This window comes from Limanda limanda, chromosome 15, assembly GCF_963576545.1.
Source record: "Limanda limanda chromosome 15, fLimLim1.1, whole genome shotgun sequence".
NCBI classification, from domain to species: Eukaryota; Metazoa; Chordata; class Actinopteri; order Pleuronectiformes; family Pleuronectidae; genus Limanda; species Limanda limanda.
Genome location: NC_083650.1, coordinates 2137736 through 2161323, shown reverse-complemented (window position 1 = coordinate 2161323; position 23588 = coordinate 2137736). Strand labels below are relative to the sequence as shown.

The following is a 23588-nucleotide window of genomic DNA, read 5'->3' as shown; positions in this document are numbered from 1 at the left end:
AATCATTTCATCTGATCCGGACCGAGCATGTGAGATGTGAAAGTTTCCTATGTTGGATAAAACAACTTTACATTCTTCTTCACGTCTCATTCTGCTCACACTCTCACACTCTCCCTCTCAGAAGTCAGAAAGCGGGCGTGACCTCCAGTTGAACGTTGTTACAGAGCCACTTCACCCTCCACCTGCTGGATTGATCGACCTGGAGCAGATCTCTGCCCTCAGCTCCGGCTCTCAGACCCACAACAGCTTGAGGGATTTAAATTACCACGAGCTGCTACAAACAGAGAAATAGTTCAAAAAGCAATCGCCCGGTGTCACAGGAAACTGTGTGGGATTGGTGAAAGACAGAGAGATCAATTTCTGATCGGCCTCTACAAACTGCAAACTTGTCTCCTGGAGCGATAGCACAAGTCCCAGTTAATCAAACCTTCCTCCTCAGACTCTGATGGTTTGTGCCAGGACTGAAAACTCTTGGTTTTACTCATTTGATTTCGTCCGGGTGAAGTTTTTGTCAGATATCTCTCCCTGGAAGCGTCAAAGTTCGGCTTCTTCAGTCTTAACCAAGTGATATTAGAGGCTGACTGATTTTTGCCTATACAAATTTGAGCCTTTCACAGACATAAATAATTGTTTTTACATAATAAGAAATGCATATAACTTTATTTTTCTTAATTAAAGTTCAATATATAAAAAGCAATCATTCCAAACAGCACATCCTTGACTATTTACATTTTGTAAAGCCTCTCCAAGTCTCCTAACTGTCCTATTCTGAACCAACAAGTCTGACACCAATAAATCATACAGCGTCTCTCGCCACCTTGACGACGTCTGAACAAGTGGAACCGTGAACCTGCTCTGAACTTCAGTTAGATCGGTTTGACCTCTGCTCGTGTCTCTAATCGACCTCTGACACTTCACTTCGATCGATCTCTGGGGCGCGAGCGTCATCTCACATCGAGCCAACAGGGGTCCGAGAGGCCACCGCTTACCCCCCCCCCCCCCCCCCCCCCGTCCGCCAGCGTCTCTTCAATCCTGATGGTTCTACACAGGATTCACACTGCAGCCGCCTGACGTCACAGCTCAACAACAAACAACACAAAGGAGCCTTAGAGACGAGCTTTCAATGAATCACTAAGAATAGGTGGACTGGCCGAGAAGCTGCAAACAGGTGTTTACCATCCCAGTGTGCCGGGTCCTGGTTTGTGTTTATCAGGACACACCCAGTGTCTCCGCTCTCTCTCTTTTTATCTCCCTCTCCCCCCCTCCCCCTCTCCCCCCCTGATCCCCAAAGGCTGTTTAGTGGGGATCTGTGACAGACTCTGCTGTGTGTGTGTGTGTGCATGTAGAACCAGTAGCTCTAGTGGTAATGAGAGGCAGATGGGATTATTCATCAGCGACCACGTTTCTGCAAGTAAAGCCCCCCCCCACGTCTTTATCTCCATCTATTTATCTGTCTATCTGGATGATGCGTGTGAATAATGATGGATAAAAGGGAATCCTCTTCACTCACCGCCCGAGCTCTTGATATTTTCTGTGTCTTCCTCAGACACAGAAAACCTCGTGCCGTCACCGCCCCGCCATGTCCCCCCCCCCCCCCCCCCCCGCCGCAGCTCTGCCCGTTACGTTTCGCCGTTTGTTTCCCGTAATGTTAATGGTCTGTGAATTAAGGATGCCGCTGTTCTCTCATTAGAAGTCATTCAGGATGAGACTCTCACTTGGAATGTAAAACTGTAAATTAATTAGTCCATATGGGAAGACATTAAAAGCAATTACGACCTCATCGGGGAGTTCAGTTTTTGCACGTGTGCACGTTTTAATCGCAGCTCACACGCACACACACACACACACACACACACACACACACACACACACACACACACACAGACGTATACATTCACAAACTTGGTAAATAGGTCAAATCTCTTCGCCCACAACCATTCAGAGATTCGTTTATACATCCCTCCTTTCTCTCACACGCACTCTTATGAAAACACACTTAGAAACACAAGCGCACACATACAAACACACACACGCTGCAGGGCGGCCACGGATCCATTATTTTTCTGAAGTGGCTTTTTACGTCCATGGCTCATGCTGCTTTAGGGTATGTGTGTGTTTGTGTGTGTGTGATACTGTGATGGGTGGGGGTGCTTGACAAAGATTGTGACATAAACCATTTATAGTGCCGTGTGTGTGCTGGTTTGTATGTGTGTGTGTGTTATATTGCTGCTGACATCCTACACTCCTTCCAGGCCGGTTTGAAAAGACCGACACACAATAAGGAGAATAATAAGTGAATAAAGACACGAGGAAGAGGAGTGGAGATTGTGATTGGTCGTGGAAAGAAGGATTCTGGGAAAACTGTGTCTTGTATTTTTGCTGTGATCAGTGGAAAGCGAACGTCCCGTGTGCGTTCCGGGCATCAATGATTAATCAGTGCATAAAGGAAAACACATTTTTGAATCTCTTAATTTAGGCTCTGGTGACACAAACTGCTGGATGAACAAAAATTACTCTCAAAACTTTTCTCACACATGAGCTGAATCAGCAGTGTGTGTGTGCGTGTGTGTGTGTGTGTGTGTGTGTGTTTCTGTGTGTGTGTGTGTGTGTGTGTGTGTGTGTGTGTGAGTGTAATGTAAACACACTTATTTACACACCTTAAGTATGAAGAAGAGGCCATAGTGTGTGTGGAGAAGTGAGACCAGGCAGCCAATGAGGACGGAGCAGATGTTTATACTGAACTCAGGGAGTAAAAAACCTATGATACAGATTCTAAAGATGTTGTTATCAAACCCTCACTGAGGATTGTATATTTTTACAGATTTACACAAAAGTATAAAACACAAACAACATCTTTCTGTATCGTCTGTGCTGTAAAATCAATATAATACTGATATTAGTCCAATATTGACTCATGTAGCTGAAACTGTATCAGTAAAAATAGGATCTATTCAATTCTATTCAGTTTTTGTGTGTTTCCATCCATGTGCACGAACATCAGCCGAACTTACACATCATGGAAAGAGCTCAAAACAAAGAACTGCAAGTTACAACACAACTAACCTGAACACAGGTGTCGTATGTTCACATCCAAACCTTGAGCACGAGCATCAGGACTGAATCAGTTCTTATCGACTCGTCCGTACAAACGAGGCGAATCACAGGAAACAATTAGAAGCAAGGCAACGTGAAAGTGAAGGACACAGAAGGCAGAACATTTAACATAGCTTTGTTTCTCCGGAGCCCCGGGGCAGTGGAAATGTTCAACTCTGAACCCCCCCCGCTACTGTCGACGCTCGTACAGCACAAAACATGTCAGTCGAGTAATTGGGAGCAATACAAGTGCAAACTGTAATTTACATAATTGAATAGCAAATTAAAAGAGGAGGTGAATGTTACAAGGACATAGCGTAGGTTGTGTGTTAAAAAAAGAAAGGAAAGAGTGAGTGACACAATGTGTGAGAACAAACACAGGTAGAGAAAGTGTCAGAGGAAGAAGATGTTGATGTTTGACCCGCTCCAGCTGCAGTTTAGTCTAATTGATTACGCCCGACCCCTCTTCTCTAACTGCAGCCTCTTCATTGATCCTCTCACTGCCGCTGCTGCTGTGCACTTCTCTCCGAGTGAGTCATTACTGCCACGAGGAGGACCACTCCCCCCCTCACCCCCCCTCACCCGGCCGCAAAAATGACTCTAATGCAAAAATCACAAGTCCAGTCCGCAGCGATTCTGAGACAAAGACAAGCGGGTCGATAGAAACACATGAGACCTGTGGATGGTCCGAGTCAAAGCCGAGTGGCAAAGTCACCGCAGCTCATTCTGAAATCGTTAACACAAAATATAATATTGTGATTCTGCTCTATACACTTTCAAACCCCTCTGCAGTGACATTTACGAGGCAGAGTGCTTTTGATTTGAAATGAAGGCGACAGAATAGACAGAGGTGATATCCACACAGACATTTTCCAGAGGAGCTGCAGGTGAGAATGTCAGAGTCAGAAGCTCCAGACATTTTCCTTAACTTTTCCTGCAAGCGTTCCAGAAAAAATGTCCTAAAAATGTCAGAAATCTGTTGAACGATTTTTCTTTCCCTCTCTACGATGTACAACTGTTTAACCCGGCCGCCCCCCCGCTCCACTGCCTCCTGTGTTCTGCTACTCTACCTTGAAATCAATTTCATGTTAGATTACAGTGCGCGCGTGTCCTCTGGCAGAGGTCGTAACCTTTACCTGCTGACTGTGTCTCCTTTCCTAAATTAAAAGACTGCATCGCATTACACACACACACACACACACACACACACACACACACACACACACACACACACACACACACACACACACACAGACACAGGACATCGTATTACCTGTATAAGCTATCGCAGCTAGCACAAAGAAACTCAATAGGCTTTTAACATTCATTTGCCGGGACAGCACAGGCGTACCAGATCTTATAGCACATGGAGAGAGAGAGGGAAAGAGATAGAGAGAGAGAGAGAGAGAGAGAGAGAGAGAGGGTTGTGATGATGGAGAGAGAGACAAAGCGAGAGAGAGAGAGAGATGCAGAGGTGGGCAGAGAGACAGCGTAGAGGAAAAAGGAGAACTGTCTAAATATATAACAAGTAGGTGGAAAAAAAATGAAAAGATAAATAGAGCGCTGTAAAGGGATGGTTGTGTCGGGGGTGTAGATCAGTTCCACACACACTCACACAGACAATAAAAGCAGCAGTGAAAAGGCCTGACGAGGTGGAGCCGTGCCCAGGTTTACTGTATCGTAACAATCCTCTTGTTTTAGTGTTTTTTTCCTCCTATAGCATCTCTGCTCGCCTGCAAGGTGTCTGCATTTATTCATTATTATTGTTCGGATGTGCTTGAACGTATCTCGGAAGAACCAAACAGGTCGGAGGATAACTCACGCTGCCTCACACGAGCAGATCCGCAGTCGAAATGAAAACACGGGGCCGCTCACTCGCTCGCAGCGTCTTTACGTTTTACAGCAGTTTGAGAACGTGCCAAATTCAATTTAGTCGGGAGTTTAGCGTCTGCCGCAGGTGAGAGGGAAGGAGAGGGAGGGAGGGAGGGAGGAGAAGGTAGAGAGGAGAGCGGGAGTAATCGAGAGAGATAAATTAACGTCGATAAGCGCCTCTCAACTCGGCCGTGCTTCAGGGAGGAGCTGGGTGATGAAACAAACAACGTCCAGATATTCAATGGACTCAAACTCTATGTGTTTGTGAAAATCCTGCAGGAACAACTTTACAAATAGTGGAGCACGGTGGAGAAGTGAGGAACAGCATGAACAGAAGCGTTGAGGAGTAAAACTAAAGCTTCCAGGCCTGATCACTACTTTCTAGTTGTGTTCCTCATCATCTTATCATGAGGATCAGTGTGTTTGTTCTCTGTTTGTTCAGTAACAAGACTGAATCTGCTCATGCATCCACGCACACACACACCTACACCCGTAACCTGCAGGTCCTTAATGCTGCAGGACATCACTCTTCATGGCCACTCACTGAAGGAGAATCTAACAGTTTCATCCATTAGAGCCGGTTTGATTCCACTCGACATCTGGCCGATGGTCGGCTGACATTTCGAGCAACAGGAAGCTTCTGTGCATGAGAATGATGCTAAAGTAACTTTCTGTAAAAACTCCACGTATTAGGAGTTTTTAAATGTTACATCTCGGCTCTGGAGATGAGAATCCGCCTCCGGAACAACAGAACATTAAAAACCACTAAACTGAGAGAAAAAGACTATTTTTGTAGCATCGAAATGACAAAACAGTACAAAAGGTACAAGCTTCCTAGATAAGAGTTAATGCTGCTCACTGGTGCTCAGCTTAGCTTTCCATTACTCAGGCGTATGCCGGGTACTTTTTGCTGATTTATCATTGCCGCCGGCTTTCAACGGATCTTAAAATAAACGGCTAAGACGCCGTGAGCCTGGAAAATCACCAGATGTACAGTAACTTTCAAGCTACTTATTAAGTCTGCATGTTTTTTCCACAGCGCCGGCTTAGGACAGAAATCCATACAGTGGCTTTGCCGCCGCTCGCCTCTCCTCCCCCACTCCCCGTCTCCCCAGATGCCTTTTAGAGCTGTCATTGGAAAGTGACCTGTATTATCTATCTCTGACTCTCTCTCCCTCTGTCCCCAGCTCTGTCTCTTTCTCGATCTGAATGGAGATTTAGATAAGAGAGTCTGAGCTGCAAGAGAGCAGCCGCCGAATACCAATAGACAGACCAAAGGAAAGAGAAAGAGCGAGGGAGGGAGAGGGAGAGAGAGAGAGAGAGGAGCAGGGAGCCGGGGCCGGATTTACTGAACCATTTGTACCTTGTTTCAGATTCGTGGGGTTCCTGCGGCTCAAGCCTCTTCTGCTATTTATCAAACAGGTGCACAGGGCTCAGAGTTCAGTGTGGTGAGCTTCACCTTTCTGATTCAACGTTTGATTCTGTGGAGGGCGTGCGACGAGTGCTGCTTCTAAAAGCAAATCTCATCCTACGAGCAGGGTTTTAACAGTCAGGGCAGCCGGGGAGAGCGTGACAACAAAGTATGAAAGGGAGATGGAGAAGCAGTAAAACATGAAAACAATATCTCCAGATTTCACAATGGAATAGGGACGAGGAGTCGCAGCTTCGTGGTTTAATAAACTTGCTAAAAATAAGAAATTAGAACTTTCTACCCTGTGGTTCAGCCTGTGTTCATGTCTCATATGTCCCCATCTTCTATTTGTCATTCTGTGTGTGTGTGTGTGTGTGTGTGTGTGTGTGTGTGTGTGTGTGTGTGTGTTTGTGTGTGTGTGTGTGTGTGTGTGGGAGCGGTTTCAATCTGCCAAATTCTGTGTATGACACACACACTCACACACACACAGACACACACACGTCCACCATTTAAAATGTCCCCGAGGTGATCGATGAGGTGGTGATGGAAATGTCATCTGGTGCTAATGCATTTATCATGGCTCATCCAGCCCCACAGATTCCTCCGTTTGGTTTTCAATCATTTCTGCTCTTCCACCGCGAGAGCATTTGAATGCGGTGATTCATGGGACTTGCCAGTGGTTTTTCTCCGAGGCGGCAGCGCGAGCGTGCAGGCATCCAGCGCTCTGACTGGACTCATTAATTAGTGGGCAGCACAATGATAGCCTGTGTTTACACGAGCCGCTGTGAAGGGGCCGGTAAATAAAGAGCCGGGCGAGCCGGAGATCTCCAACCAGTGATCACCACGGAGGAAATAAATACCTGCACAAGCCACAGATCTCCAAGATTACACAGCTTTTATGGAAACACTTTGAGAAACTGAAACTCAAAACCCAGATAAAAGCTCCACTGTATATTACTTGTTCCCGGCTGCTCTTTAAAACTGAAAATAGCTGTTCCTCTGTTGAGCCGCTGTTTATATTATAAAAGGACGGTGGACATGTTATACATCACTGGCCCCTGGAGGGAACGTCCCTGTGTTTTCTTTCCCTCCTTCGCCTCAGAAGGTGACAGCACTGGTTTAGCACGAGCACATGAGGGCAGAGCTTCTCAGTATTTAGGTCACAACCCCACACAGGGGCAGCCGGAGTCACAGATGGTTATTCCACTACTGTATCAGTGATAAATTGCTGTATTTTACACTAGGAGTGCACCTGTAATTTGGTTATAGATCCATTGTATCTTTCCAGGCTTTGCACACTTAGCGTGTCCTCCAGTTGAAGGACTCTCTAGCTCCTGAGCCAAATGGGAGCAGATGCTAATTGGTAACAAAATTAAAAAGAATATTTCTTATTAGGGTGGCACGGTGGTGCAGTTAGCGCTGTCTGCTCAGAGCGAGAGGTTTCATGGTTCGAATCCCAGTTTGTTCTCATAGTGTCTTTGTGGGTTTTTTCTAATTGCTTTGGCTTCTTAACAGACTAACGCAGCTCAGGTTTATAAGAGACTGTAAATTGTCTGTAGGTGTGAATGAAATAATAAAAGGTTATTTGTCTCTTTAGCTGCTTCCATTTGTTCCCTGGGGTGATGTCCAACTTAGCCTCTGTGAGAATACAGCAAGAAAATCCAGAGGAGCTTTACACGTAGAACACGTTGATGAAGATTCATGAGCTTTTGGTGATAATAGCCAGATGAAGAATAGCGTCCTTCATGAAATCCATATCTGAATCCCTCAGATGTTAAGTCTCTATAACAGAAGGATGCATGGATGGATTTCTAATTTAATACCGTGGCATTTTCTGCTAAATATGTTAGTGTTGTTTACGGAGCTTATCTCTTCATCTCTGTGCTCTGATCCGTTTATACAATTTTTAATTTCTAAGTCACACGTGTGGTTAGCGTGATGATCTCAGCCGGCGTCAGGATACAGTTCTGAGGCATTGTTATGTATTTGTGTGTGTGCGGGTGTGTGTGTGTGTGTGTGTGTGAGCCGCTGGCTGAGCCGCTCCGAGTAAGAGAGCGTGTCACACAATAACAAACTATCTAAATGAAAATCATCGACAAGTGAGGCAAGTCATAACTGAGTCTGCACGTACATGCATAAGCGGCTCAGCCATGCAGAACTGAATATGTAAAAAGCATATTTATTTTCTATCCTGTCTTCTCCTCCTTCCTCTCCCCCCTCTTTCTCTCTCTCTTTCTCCTTCCTCCTCTCTATCCATCATCCATCTCTTTATCCCCCCCCACCCTGTCAGCTAAACGACTGTAGCTCGTTTCTCTCCGTCTCTCCCAGTCAACTTGTCAAGTGGAATATATCTCCTCCATCGTTGGTACCACACACCATCATCATCGTTCTGTTTGTGTAAACACTTGCTTCATCTGTGTGTGTGTGTTTGTGTGTGTTTGTGTGTGGATGCATGTAGGGGTTAGTGCACAATGGCCTTGTGTTATCATTTCTTGGTAATTATATATGTGAAGACAGATGCAGTTTGCCTGCATTCGTGTCAGTATGAACATGTGTATGTGCAGACTGTGTGTATATGGGTTTGTATATTCATCATGTTTGTGTGGGTCAGTTTGTGTGAGCACGTGTGTATTTGTACACGTATTTACTGCCTTTCAGCTTCATATATCGCAGTTACATTTACTGCAGAGTATTCAACATAGGATGTATGAAGATTGGACGACATGACAACCCATCAAAAGTAAAGCCAAACCACCGTGATCGCCCCCTGGGTCATAAAACCCGTCTCCTCCATGTTAGCAGATGTGACATGGAGCTCCACACCCTGTTAATAACTCTGCAGAGATGGAAACATCCACATCCACGAGGGTTTGGCTTCATTTCTGTACAGATGGAGGAAGTGGAGACTTGTCGTCCATCTTTATTTACAGTCGACGTACGCTACAATCTTTACAAATTAGAATCTTCCATTACACAAGTCCGCTCACAAGCTTTTTCTCCGAATCCTCCAAATTAGTTTTCTCCGAATCCTAAACGAGGACGTTGAGTTTTTTAGATTCCTTATTTCATTTGCAGGGTGATAAAACAGCTGAAGGATAAATTACAGTTGGAATCAAATGTGACAAAACAATGAATATTCAAGATCCAAGTGACTGGTTTGTGAAGATAAGAACCTCCAGGGGCCAATAAAAGCTTCTCACCTTAAAGCAATAGAGACGCGTTTGGCTGCGGGAATGCTGAGGCCAAGGTCCTGAGAGTTTTAAATTACCTTTTAAAACACGGGCTGCTTTTTTAGTAAATGAGCAATGCTGCCTTCCTCGGGGACGGAACTAATTTAGGAAGAAATCAATGTGGGAAATAAAATGAGCAACAATTTATAATAGCATCACCGAAAGGCATTGCTGATGCTGCACAGATTTCAGCCAAATTTGCTCGTCTGCACTGCGTTACCACTAAATTCCCAGTGGCCCACGGACAGGAGATGTAATTACAAAGTCTGGACAATAAAATATAAGATCTGCAGGAGCACGGACCTGTCGACTTTCTGTGACACATAATCAACTTGCAGTGTCTATATCGGAAATTAACTGGTAGAGCAGCACAATTTCAGTTTGTTGACTTCAACCAATGCAAACAATATATACAGTGTAATTATGGGTGACACTATTCTCTCATATCACTGTTTATCTGCCCTCAGAGGTTTTTGTAACTCGTTGAAGTGATGATTTAAAAAGTAAGTCAATTAGTGTCTGTGAAGAAGAAGAAGAAACGTTTTCCATCTTGCTGTTCAGATCGAACTCTGTTTTAAAAGGCGGCGACATGTCTGCTGGTGACCTGACACCCCCGCCTGCTGTTCACACATTCTGCAGATCCAGAAAAACCAGCGAGTCCTTCTGTAGGTTACATCTACAGAAACGAATATCATATAATAGCCTGAATTTGATCGATTGATTAGTTTCCTCTCGATTGGTTAAAATCTGATTTTGGCAATCACGATCTGAAATTTGCGAGCAAAACATGTTCCTCTTTCTCAAAGTCATTGTTAATTGAATTTCTTGAGGTGATGGACTGTTTTTCAAAACAAGTGCATTAAAAACCAGTAATTTACAGTTTTAATTTAATTGAAAACCAAAGGAGATGGAGTCATCACTGCTGTCTGCATTAGTTTAGCTTTATCGTGTTTTAAGACTTGCTTGTTGAAAACTGAAAGTATATATGTTACACGAGGTGTTTGCCTCCTCGTGCTTTTACTTTAAGTCAATTTCTAAGTGAAATAAAGAAGAAGAAAACTCCACTTTTCAAGGGCACAGACCCAAAGTTATTGCCAGACCAGTGGAGATGGAGAAATCACACTGACTTCCATCTTTCAGGCTTATCTAACCACACAGTGCTATTTCAGAGCATCTGACAGAAGAGAAAAAAAACAGACTTTTTATGATCCGATGAGGCAGTGGAAAAAATACTCAGCTGTCTAGAGCAAGTGTTGTAGGAGTGCAACTATTGTAGGAGCAGGACGTCTGAGCTCAAGGATAAAAAATAGGCCTCTAGTTACCAAAGATCCGTCCGCCACTTGCACCTGCATCTCCTGTGTAGCATTTTATTATAGACTCTGGAATGAGTCAGAGAGGAGATGAGGAGGAGGAGGAAGAGGAAGAGGAAGAGGAAGAGGAGGAGGAGGAGGAGGAGGAGGAGGAGGAGGAGTAGGAGGAGGAGGAGGATGCTGGCCTGAAGATAAAATATACGAGGACAAAATGCGCCAAAAATAAAGAGAAGCCAACAGATAAAGAGGAACCATAACATTTAAATAAAGAGGGGTTTTATTTTACAGCCCGTGCTTAATTTAGACCGGTGTCACATATTCCAGACACGGCTCATTCTGAGGTTGAGTGGAATTCACGCCGGGGCGTCGGAGCGACTGACCCACGTTTGAAACCTGCCGGTGTGCTTGTGCGTGTGCATGAACCTCTTCATGGTAACACTTAAAGCAGTTTGTGTTTAATCATCGAAATGAAACGTATGTGTTTGTGTGCGAGCACCTGTGCGCCTGCGACGGCAAACTGCCTCCTGGATAATACCGGCACAGCTGGGGTCGCACCAGCCGCGGCAAGCCAATATGTGAGTGTGTGTGTCGGTTTGTGTGTCTGTGTGTGTGTGTGCGTCTGTGTGTAGCTACCAGCTGTGCCCACCGTGCTGATCCTCAAAGCTGCTAGCATATTCTGCTTGCATCATTTCACCACAGTCTTACTGAGAGCATCAGACTCGTGAACACATGCTCACAGTTACAAGCCCACGTTCATGCATGAAATCACCGTCTCACATAAACACCCATTCGCTGACGTACCATTAATAAAATGTGAGTTTTTGGAGGAAATGCTTGGTTTTTCCAGGAAGCAGCAGTCGCCCTTCAAGTGTTCAAACGGAGCCACACAAAATCTGCAAAGGTCGAAATGCTTTTTAATTAAACTCTGGGTCAAGGATGACTTGAGGGCCCTTGGATGAAGCCAAGTTCCTCCTCAATGTGAAGGTCACAGGCGGTGTCGTGACCCCTGGAGCTGAAGAGTCGAGCTGGAGTGGGAACTTCTTCAAACTTCACTCTCAGGCTCGACAGATCAAATCCCCCCCCCCCCCCCCCCCCCACTTCTCCAGCGTTAACTTCCAATTGGCTGCTATCATGGAATAAATTCCAGCATGTTGATTTAGAGACGAGTGGAAACGGGAGATTTTAATCCGAGGGAGTGTAATTTGTTTGGGCTCAGACGGACGACTGTAATCAGAATAATTATTCTGGTCTCAATCCAGCTTCTGGCCTTTTAGTTAATGACAGAGACAAAACCAACGGCCAGATTTCAACCTCTGTATTTACATGTGCAAATGATGTGCACCAGAAATCCAATAAATACCAATAATAGAATATATATATTCTTATTTGAGTTTGTCAGTATCCTCACATGACAACAACATATCACAACACAACACAAATATACAATTTCTTGCATCATAAAATGAAAGCTGAACACTAAGTGCAGCTGTTTTTGCCCTCTGGATGTTAGAGAGCAGAATATTCCAGAGGCCTGCGCCGCCTTTGAATGTATAGATTCATATATGTTGACACAGTCTGATGCACTTAACAGATCCATTAGGGAAGCACGGCACAGACCATGTACTTTATGTGTATTACAGCCCCAAACAACCATTTGTACACTCAGAGTTATGTTGGATATACAGTCATACATCATAAAATATTCTAAATACTTTCTCCTGATTTTTTATTGCATAAAAAACATTAGATTTTAGATGTGTAGGTTTTTCCCGTGGTCGCCCAGAGGAAAATCACACCTCGGATATGAATGTAAATCATCAGGAATAAATCAATACAAAGCATTCTGGCGTCTGGAGGCCTTTTGTGCATGCGGCGAAACATGCATGCGACCCACTTATTGGCTGTGGCCGACCAATCAATAGGCCTTTATCCATGCATTGCACATTTCACGCGAGAAGCAATTCAGACGGCGCTTTACAGTATTGACGGTATTGTCTCGGGGTCCCTCTCGCAATACCACAACACGGTGAAATCCATTTTCTCTCGCATAACAAGCTGTCATTTTCTGCTTGGAATGAGCTCAGTCGCTCCTGCATACAAAGCAGGCGGGTGGAGCCGTAGAGTGATGACAACAATAGCACAATGGCGCCGGGTAGAATTCCACAGCGTCATCGCTAATATCACAGAATTATGATAAGTGCAGGATTCGTATTTAGAGGAAAATCTGTTACGGCCGAAGTAAAGATTGGTTACGAATCAGGACGTGTTGCCACAGATCAGGAGTTCCCTGCAGACCAATCAGTCCTGTAGCATGATGATGATGATGAGGGTGATGATGATGATGATGGTAATTATACTGGAGGGAGATTACCGCTACTGATCATTAAATGATTTCTCATAACGATTTTGCTGATGATGAAGGCGGCTGTGATCGTTTCAGTCGACGCTCTCGTGTGATTCCACAGCTGGAATCTATTCCTCTCAATTACATGTATCAAGAAGGAGATGAAGGAACATGAAAGCATTGTTGGATTTTCAAGATGTTTATTTATTTCACAAACTCATAAATACCAGTGTCCCTGAATGAGCCTGATCCATGACTTGTTTCCCCCGGTCACTGGTTCCTCTCTCTGGATGGAATGGGTTCTTCCCTGACCCATAATCCAGCCTTCAGGTACAATTTAATTAAAAATCTGTGTAAAACATAATAATTTCTTTCTGGTTGACACAGTTAATGTTTTACACTGACAACGACAATTACACAAAATAAAAGGATGTGGAAACAGGAAATGTGGCCCAGAAGATAAAGGGAGCTTTTTAGCCTTTTGATATTAACGTGATAAAATATCTCCCTCGCAGTATTTCTGCTCCGTCTCTTCACTCGTGTGTCATCACTCCCACGTAATTAATACAACACGTTCCTTCATCAGTCTCATGTTGCCATGGACTGATTTCTCACACCGTGAAGTCTCAGAAACAACCTGCTTCACTCTCTCACCCGGGACCTGCTCCTGCCACACGAGCCCCCCGGCTCCCGGCCTCTCCACCGGGACAGGCCGGGGTAAAGCAGAAGCTCGAGGAGCTTTTCAGCGGTGGTTACCGACAGAAGCCAGAGCACGTGCCTGTTCACTCTCCGGCCCGATGACACTTCAGGTGGCGTGGGAGAGCAGCGGACACACAAAGACGATGGCGCCTGTTATACGTTTCCTTCACGACCGTTTCTAATCTGTGATCGGCGTACCTCTGGGTTCTGACCCCCACTTTGCTGTTAGCTCACAGGCTTTCATCCAGTGGAGTGTTGGAGTCTCCACAGCAGTGATCAGGGGGTGGAGCCACAGTGTTGAGCCCATTATCCCATCAAAAATTAGAAAATGACCACTTGAACATGGGCTGTTGTCCCATTGGCTGACGTGGACATGGAGCCTTGACTGCTGGGAGCCAACATGGCCGATTTAGAGGTTTTGACTGCACTATTGGGTCAATTCCATTTTGTCCATCTTTCCGTCCTAAGAGAGGGATCCCTCACATGTGGCTCTCTCTGTGGTTTCTACATATTTTTACCTGTGAAAAGGGTTTTTAGTAGTTTTTCCTTACTCTTGTTGAGGGTTAAGGACAGAGGATGTCACACAATGTTAAAGCCCTATGAGACGAATTGTTATTTGTGAATGTGGGCTATACAAATAAAACTTGATTGATTGATTGATATATATGACTTGAATTGTTTGGAATCAACTTTCAAAGCAATCTTCATGTTTTAATCGTAAACCTGAAGACATGAGATGCAGAACTCTTTGACTCCTCTCAGACGTTTTTACAGACGAGCTACAGCGAATCAAAAAGACTTTAAATGTCTGAACCATAAACTACACATCCAGGAGGCAGCTTGGGGAATTTGAAACAACACATGAATTTAATATCTTTTATTCTCATTCCGGTCATGCAGGTGTTTTGACGCGAGCGAGTGAAATGCAATAAATTTAATGCGACAGTAAGGTGCAATAAGAGCCGAGTGAAAATATCACATCCCCACAGGATCTGTGCTGGAATGTTTGGATTTTATTTGACTCGCTGGTTCATTATCCGAAGGTGAAAAAGGGAATTTGTGCTTCATGTGTGTCTGAAGGTTACGAGAGGTTTTGTTTGTGAAGCTTCTCGTGTTTAAATCTGCAACTGAGACTATTTTGAGTATCTTGATATATGCTCCTTCTCAAAAAAGCTTATTTTACATCTGCAAGTCAAATGTCACACGTTTGGTTCCTGTTTAGTTCCTTTCTCATGAATATTCTGACAAACCAGCCCCAGTTGGTCCCCCCCCCCTCCCCTGCATAATAATGTGTTACAACACTGTGCGATACGCTGTGCATTTAATTAACACTCATCTAATTACATAATAGATCACACAAAGCTTTTCCTCTGCAATAAATGGTTGATGTTACATGTGATTAATGTCGATTCCTCCGTTCTTCTCTCTCTCTTCTCAGGCAGAGCTGTGTCACTGTGCAGATAAGAACACCAGGGATGAGCTAAAGGTGAGTTCTGCCACTTTTTATTGTGTGTGTGTGTGTCTGTGTTTGTCTGTGTGTGTCTGTGTGACCTCACCGGGGCTGTTCAGCATTGTGTTGGCTCCCTCTCGTTCACAGACACATGGAGGAAGTATGAGTGACGGCTGAAAGCAAACTGCTTCATCTCTGCGTCTTTAATTCTATCATCTATTCTTTTATTGTAATATTTGTTTGTGTCGTTTTCTTTTCTTAAAATCATTTCCCCTGTTCTCGCTCCGTCTCCCTCACTAATCACCTCTGTCCTTCATGTTCAACAGGAAATGATTGTGAATTGTTTTGCTTGTATCTGCCTGGAGCGGTTTGTTAAAGACGACTTGTAAAGATGCATATTTAATATGATCTCATGCCTGACAATGCAGATTACAATGCAGTCGCCCTCTGGGCACGTGTTCCCAAAGTCACCGTATCGTGAACCTCACATCTCCCGTACCAGGCACATTTCTTTCTTTCTCTCCTTTTCGCCTGGAAAAAGTTGAATAGATTAGAGGCAGATCTAATCGATCCTGAGTGTGCTTATCAGTGGCTGGCAGGCTGACGAGCCGATTTCAGAACGGCATCGTCTAATCCTTCAAACTGCAGGCTGGAAACTGGAAAGAGACAAATAGGTAGAAAGACTCACAGACAGTAGGTCAGACGGGGGAAAACAATCAAGGAAGGTTTTGATTAAACTGGAGTGTGTGTGTGTGTTTGTGTGTGTGTGTGTGTGTGTTTGTGTGTGTGTGTGTGTGTGTGTGTGACACTGAGATTAAAACAGAAACATGATTTGACAGGACTCTAATATCAATAATTTGAATAATCCACTTTACCAAAAACCAGGACACATGACTTACAAATCTGTGCACGCAAACACATTTGATTTTGCATTTCTAAATCGACCTTCTAAATGACCTTTCTCCCGTAATCATTGTGAAAATATTCTGTTATTTATGACGCAGAAGCTTTTCTGTCTCTTTGGACCCTGAAGTCTCGTTTCTGTTCCTCTCGTACTTCCATCCCCCCGTCCCGTCCTCGTCCACGTCACTGAGGCTCGGACACTCAGCGTCTCATATGTTCAAGACCTTGACGTGTCCTGTGGTCATGAGATAATCACGTCTTAAAGTTTTTAATATTGTCATTATGTCTTTTACCAGGGTTATGTGATTGCATTGGTTTTCCCCGGTGACTGTAACTCGTATCAGATATGGGATCCTGTATCATGAACTCAAACTAACAGTATGTCCAACTTGGTCCCTTCACTGGATATTTACTGGAAACTGGTCATGAGATGAGTGGCGTCATGATGGTTTAAGTGGTTATCCGTCCTGGGATGTGACCAAACCATCAAAGTCGGCTTGTGTGGAAACACTCTGGGGATGATAACGGCTTTATTTATGGTCATTGAACTCAGACAAAGATCCAGTAATCGGAGGCTTAAAATTTGACCTTTGAAAAAGTCCTATCAGTCGGACGTGGATGAAGACCTGAGCTCTTCCTCACCTGGTTCCACCGGCGGGTTGTCACCGCGGCCGCCGGTGAAACGTCTCTCCATCGACACGTATTGATTCAGCTGCTAACTTATTACGACTCCTGCTTTTCAAAGGCTTTAGCGACACTGTGCTGCTGATTGGATGTTTAACCTTTTGACCCCCAAACTGGGATCAGAGCACATATCCCATAATAGGGGGTATTCATCCAGATGACCTCCGCTGTCACCCTGACAACTTAGGCGGCAGGCGACAAAGGAATTCTGTGCGTGTGTGTGTGTGTGTGTGTGAGCTTTGAAGAAAAGAGACAAGAAATAAAACTGCTTATCTGAACCCGTCCCCTCTCCCCTCTCTCTCTCTCTCTCTCTCTCTCTCTCTCTCTCTCTCTCTCTCTCTCTCTCTCTCTCTCTCTCTCTCTCTCTCTCTCTCTTCCCCCCCCCTCTCTCAGATTAGTGCCTTCTCCTTTAGAGCAATTGTCGCTTAAGGAAAAGCAACAGATTTATTGTCCTAGGCTCGATTCCAGTTTACAGGCCCAAATGTTCTTTGCCCAATTCTCAGGAAACCAGCATCAGGTGCAGCGAGACACACCTGTAATCACAGAAGTTATGGCAACTGCTGCTGCTATATATTTATATATAAATGTACATCTTGTCTTTGTCTACATGCAGATGGTGTCTGTAGAAAACATTTTCTTGGCTTGTGTGCAGATTTTTCATGCATTAACCACAGAGAATGCGATGCTCACAGCGGCATCATTGCAGATGAAGTGGAGCCGCAGTGTAACGATTCCAAAATGAGATATCGAAGTGAGAATTCCCCTGAAACGGCAGCTCGTCTCTGCCAAAAGGTTTTCACCAAAACACTTCAACAAGCCAAGTCAGAAACCTCGTTTTCTGATCCACTAATGAGCTCATCTGTTGTGCATCAGACACTTGGGCCACAAAAAACGAGTTAAACCAGGTCGTGACGGCTCCTCTCTGCATTTCAGCCTTATTGCTTTCACATTTTCCTGGATATTATAAGTCTGGAGCAGTGGAACCGAACATTAAAGGTGATTTATTAGCTCTGGATGATCATGAATATTAGTAGATTGTTTTGTAACGTAAGTGTCCCTAGAAAATGCAAACGCCACACAAATCGGGGATTCAAACCAAGAATCTTCTTGCTGTGAGGCCACTGTGCTAGTTGAAGAATTACAAAAAACCCTAATGTTCAATTTGCAAAGAGATTCAGCTGCAATGGCAGATGATTGGATCGATCAACACAAAGGGCAAGAAGATAGAAATCATGTGTCTTTGAAAAACTAATAGAAGCCTTTGTGTCAATGAAAGACTCAAAGGACTTCAAGGAAAACAGTTAAAGTTCAAGATGTGTTTCATGTCCCACTGGAACCAGAGATGTTCCAAAATCGGAAGTTCCTCAGATACGTCCGACGTGAATTTAAATCTGTGTCCAGATCCGATGCCACATCTTTAAAGTATATTTGTGTAACGTCAGCCAGGGATGGTTTCATTTTTGTAATATAAGTAAAACAGCGACATGTAAGCACGGCTCCAGTTTCAAGCTATTTAAGGGAAGTAATTGTATTTTGTCGAACTTGATGATAAAGGATATTTTATTTGCATTCAACACTTCTACACATTTATACCTTTTAAAATATGCAATATGATGAGATATTCTTCCGGATGCACTGGTAACAGATCGGTATTCAGAAATCGGAGAGTATGCAAAGTGCAGGTATCTGAACCTGGGGGGGGGGGGGGGGGGACAAGTACGTTGCAGCAGTGAAAAACAATAAGTACACAATGCAAAGTGCAGCAGTTTGCGGTACAGTGTCAACACACACAGTCAGTGGCGACAGAGGAGGGAGCGACAAAGTGTGAAGTCGACCGGAGAAATGTTGTAAAGAACTCGTTAAGTATCGGCCTCATATATCTGTGCAGATGTGACAGTGATGTGTGTCTGGGAGGACAGATAAGGAGCAGTAGTCCGGGGGGGGGGAGATTCTCTTTCCAGGGATTTACACAAATACACACAGAGGGAGTTTTAGTGCCCTCTACCAGTATTGATTACCCGGCGGTCTGACAGATTCACAGCTAGATATAGAAAAGCACACATCAATAAAATACTCTGAAAAACCAGGGGAGCGTTTTAAAAGACGCTGCCCTTTCCCACCCACACAAACACACAACACACAACACACAAACACACAACAGCTGCCACGTGATTCAATTATCCTAGAGATCTGAGAGGCAGCTGAAAATAAAACTTGACTCTGACCAGCTGATCTGTTTGTGATGCTTTTGGTTTGTGTAGCTGCTCGTGTGTGTGTGTACTTGTACCGGAGAGGTCGGAGTTGACTGTGAGGACGTTCAACAACGACTCAAAGTCTAATTTTAACGCAGAGACGGATTTAGCTGTTGGAGATGATGGAAGACGGATGGATGAGAATGACAAGAAGCAGCAGATCCTGTGTCTTTGAGACATCAATCCTTCACTGGATGAGAAACGTCTGCGTTGTTCCCGCTGCCGTCTTCTTCTCCGGGATCGTTCGTGGGAAACGGGAGCACGTCACAGAAGGGCTGTCTGGCCTCCTGCTTTAGATTTGTCTCTTGTATTGTCTGCAGTGTAAAAGGTTAAGCTTATATTACTCTAACACTCAGCCATTCTGAATAAGAGCTTCAGCTTAATGCCCCAAAATTAGTCTGAGGTAGTGAATCCCAGAAGTTCTGCAGACACACTCTTTCAGCTTTGGATCATTTTTAACGGAAAATCCAAAATGAGGGTTTTGTTATTTTTTTATTTCTCTGGTTGGTACGGTAAGAGAACAGCGATGGAACCACAGTGTGAGTTCAAAGTGACCCTGCACCTTCAGAGATTGATTATTCAAATCTCTAAAATGCAACTGAACAATTTGAATCCAAAATTGTCTGCAGGAGTCTTGAAAGAAAACCAGAGAGAGGAGAAAGGCAGAGTGGTTGTTCTAACTTTCTCTAGATGGCTAGAGTTTATTTTTTCTTGGATCCTGTGAATAAAGGAGTTAAGACAACTGAAATGATTCCAATTTGACAAACAGCACCTCCCTATGAAATCTGCAGCACGATTTTGTATCCGTAAAAATCGGTTCTACATGTTTGCTTATGAATCAGAGCCACAGGTGACACTTTAATCCTCCGAGCGTTGGGAACAATGAACGGAGAGAAGCAGGTAACAAATGTTTAATTTAAAAGCTGAAGCGATCGACTGTGGAGAAAATGGAATTTCAGGAGGAATTTAGGGGGAAATTACTTTTTTGCATCGGGCTAAAACGGATTCGAGATATGAAGTCATCCTCCGATCTGAGATTACAGGCTTGGCTTGATCAACCTTTATCTGCACAAAGCCACCTGCGCTGGATTTTCAGCAAAAAAACAATAGTTGCTGACCCAAATGCAACTCATTGTTTTATTGCTTTTAAACTGAGATACACCAGCGACAGAAGGAGAGACAGACACAACGATACATAGATTTTTCTTATTTTCTAAGATCAGAAGAGACTTTTCCTCATCGGCCTTCAGATGCACGGCTCTGCGTTAGCCTCTATCTGCACCGTTTTGTCTCGTTCATCTTCCTTCACCCGACTGTTATCTTCTGCATTTCTCTCCTCCGCTTTGTTTCCTCTCTGGACCTCTGTCAATACATTTCACTTTGTTCTGCACGCGCCGATCAAAAGTCAATATCCCCATAAGCATCAAGCTCAGAGCCCTGCCGAGCAAAAAAAAAAGACACAGAAAAGATGAGAGGGGAAAGAAAGAGCAGATAAATATGTTTGCGGTGAGATTACCATGCATCATAAACCCATAAACCCTGCAAGGAATCAGAGGGATGGAGGAGAGGGGATTCATCAGGAGAGGGACATCGACGGGAGGGAGACGGAATGCAAATACAGATAATGGTTACCAGCAGGACGAGAGGAGGAGGACGAGAGGAACGAGAGGAACGAGAAGATGGAGAGAGAGAATGTCAGAAGGCAGAGATACTGAAATACAGAGAGATAGAGAGGGGAAAAAGAAATGTAAGCCCCTGAGGATTAACTCTCTCATTTCTCTCTGGGGAAGAATGGAAAAAAGAGGATTTCCACCTCATATCCTCTCAGCCTCTCTTTGATATCTCTCTCTCTCTCTCTTTCTGTCTCATATTCTAATATCTTTAGACTCCATTCATCACGTTTGGAGCAGACATGCTGAACTCGCCAAAGCATGAACACACATGGCTTCAACCTCGCCGGACACAAATCGTCTTCCTCTCTCTCTTCCTCTCTCTCCCTCTCTCTCCCTTCCTCTCTCTCCCTCCCCGGCAGCTAAACAAATATTCGGTCAATCTGCAAAATCACTCGTTATTCGTCGTATCGTGATTTCACTTGTTTGCCGCGGCAGTAAAACTTCTCTCTACCTGCCTCTTTGGTCTGCTGTGGTTTGGCAGCGGTGCACCTGATGCCCGGGACCAGTAACATACCACAGAGACCCTCATTGTTGCCCTTATTGCGGTGGGTTTAACAAGCTCGGCTAATAGGACGAACGAGCGTGATGCTGATCGGCTAATGGGACGTTCACTGCCCCTCTGCAGCGTGGGGATTTACAGGTTTTACAGGGGCTGATTGAATGAGTAATGTGAGGTCAAATAAGTCACAACACACAGACACACAACACACACACACACAAAGTTTACAAGGATATTAATTGTGTTAAAGGAGACGTGTGATGCTCCTGCACAGACACACTAAAGCTCCTCTAAAGTCTTGGTCGATATTTCCTGGCTGTTGATCCCAGAGTTGAGTTAAAACCAAGTGTTTCAGACAGAGGCTGAAGAGAGGAGCTGCAGCACTGGACGTGTTAGAGGAAAGTGATCGGAACATTAGAGACATGGAATAATTTTCATGTTATAACACAAAGCAGCCCATAACATCTAGTTTCTATCTGTAGCACTTTTTTTATCACACCATTCAAACACCGAGCTACCCAGCTGTTGTCCAGAATGCCGACTGGAGGAGCCGGGGATCGAACCACCGACATTCAGGTTCCACCCGCACTAACCTCAGAGCCACAGCTGCCCCCTTTAAAGACAGTAAAAACGATGAAGTCAGAGAAAAGCAATGCCAACTATGTCAACAGACATTTTTAGGTTTTTTCTCATCCTCTCCTCTGCTACTCAAACTCCCAACGTGGACTTTCTATGAGTTTCTCTGAGTTTCAATCGTCTGTGAAAGTGCAGCATTGAATGAATCCTGTGTAATATATAGATTTATGTGCGAGTCGCTGCAGCCGGGTTGGAATCGTCTCGTGGAGGAAATGTTTCCGACATGTGTGAGGATCACGGCAGCTGTCACAGAGAGAGCTGGCTTTCTTACGCCGCGCTGCAGAAACCGGATCGAAAATAAACGGTTTCACAGCTGCAGTGTGAAACCGGTTTGAAAGTGAATCTCAAGCCACAAGCTGCGGCTTCTCCAGTTCCCCCCCGCCGCATCTCTTGTTACTCCCCCCCCCCCCCTGTTCCCCACATCTTCCCTTCACTCCAGTTCTCCTTTGCAGATACTCTCTCTCTCTCCGCTCGTCTCTCTCTCTCTCTCCTTCTTCTCCCTGTTTGATTTGGGTTTCTATATGGAGCTCGAGCTACAGCTCTGCATGTTGATTATTGTTTTCTGCAGGTATAAAATTAATATTCCTGCGTTGGGCTTCTTTCACTGCCGGGAAACGGACGCTGCTCCGGCTGTTATTTTGGACGACCTCCTGCCCTGAATGAATAAAAATCCTCTGCCTGTCATTGTAATCAGTCTTCAGATGCTGTTTCCTCAATCTCCTGCAGACGCACCGGACACAAAGCCACTGACTAAACACAGAGAGAGAGAGAGTCACTCGCCCCCCCCCCCCCACCTGTGTCCGTCCGTCCTGTCTCCCTCTCTCTCTCCCTCCATTTCTCTTCTTTGTGGTTGTCTGTCCCCACTTCCTCGAGCCTTTAAGAATCCAAAGTATTTTATTTTTCCTTTTGCCTCAAATCAATTCCAGACGCCACTGTTTCCTGCCCCCCCAACTCACTTGTTCTCCACCTCCCTTAGGGGCCATAGACCGAAACCCCTCACACACACACACATGCACACATGCACACACACATGCACGCCAACACACACACACATGTATACGTGTGTGTGTGAGGAATGGAAGGTCTCGGGTTGTGCTGGCTTTTCCCTAGCATAAATTCCTCAAACTTTCCTCAATATCCCATTTCTATTCCAGGAATTGTGTGTTGTTGTGTGTGTGTGTGTGTGTGTGTGTGTGTGTGTGTGTGTGTGTGTGTGTGTGTGTGTGTGTCATTGTGCGTCTATTTTTATGATTTAGCACAATCTTTCCCCGATGACTTTTCCCCTCTTTTCTCAGTGGGTTTGTCTTGGCACGCCTCCTCTAACACACATCTGTCTTTTTATCTACAGATTAAAAGGTGCGGTGACAGTGTCATGAATGTCTTGTGATAAAGTGTGTGTGTGTGTGTGTGTGTGTGTGTGTGTGTGTGTGTGTGTGTGTGTGTGTCTGTGAACTCTTAAACTCTGCAGATGTCCTCAATGAGCGTGTTTCAGAAGCATTTCATTCATTAAACAGTTGGTTTTTCAGCGATTT

The 23588-nt window shown here is 44.6% G+C and overlaps 1 protein-coding gene across 1 annotated transcript in view; it reads left to right on the top strand.

Moving 5' to 3' along the window:
• The window catches only part of cdh11 (cadherin 11, type 2, OB-cadherin (osteoblast)), a 78124-nt gene that overhangs the window by 21574 nt on the left and 32962 nt on the right, over positions 1–23588 (top strand). The window contains exon 2 of the mRNA XM_061087789.1: positions 15398–15445. The gene's annotated coding sequence lies outside the window, so the exon portion shown is untranslated. The remainder of the gene's footprint in view (positions 1–15397; positions 15446–23588) is intronic.